The 602-nt window shown below is 50.0% G+C and overlaps 1 long non-coding RNA gene across 1 annotated transcript in view; it reads left to right on the forward strand.

Annotated features, from left to right (window-relative positions):
* The window catches only part of LOC103668092, a 3093-nt gene that overhangs the window by 911 nt on the left and 1580 nt on the right, over positions 1-602 (forward strand). The window lies entirely within an intron of this gene.

The raw sequence follows: 602 nt of genomic DNA on the forward strand, positions 1-602 counted from the left end.
GCACGCTGCTGGTGGGGGGTGAGCGGGTATCACTTTTAGGGAGAGCATTGTTGCCATTTCGGTCATAATTAGGAATACATAGAGGGGCGCCTGGGGGGCGCAGTTGGTTAAGCCTCTGCCCCTGGCTCAGGTCGTGATCCCCGGGGTCCTGGGGTTCCCTGTTCAGTGGGGAGTCCGCTTCTTCCTCTCCCTCTGCCCCTCCCCCCTGCTTCTGTCTGCTCTCTCTTTGTCAAATGAGTAAATAAAATCTCAAAAAACAGTAACATAAAAAAATAATGAATACATAGAACTTTTGACCCAAGAATTCTACTTTCAGAAATTTATTCTACAACTACTAATGTATGTGGGGCTTACTCACTGCAGTATGACTTGTAATAGCCAAATATTTTATTTTTTTCTCTTAAGATTTTATTTATTTATTTTGACAGAGAGAGACAGCCAGCGAGAGAGGGAACACAAGCAGGGGGAGTGGGAGAGGAAGAAGCAGGCTCCCAGCAGAGCAGGGAGCCTGATGCGGGGCTCGATCCCAGGACCCCGGGATCACGCCCTGAGCCGAAGGCAGACGCTTAACGACTGCGCCACCCAGGCGCCCCATAGCCAAA

This window comes from Ursus maritimus, assembly GCF_017311325.1.
Source record: "Ursus maritimus isolate PB19 chromosome X unlocalized genomic scaffold, ASM1731132v1 scaffold_X1, whole genome shotgun sequence".
Classification (NCBI taxonomy): domain Eukaryota; kingdom Metazoa; phylum Chordata; class Mammalia; order Carnivora; family Ursidae; genus Ursus; species Ursus maritimus.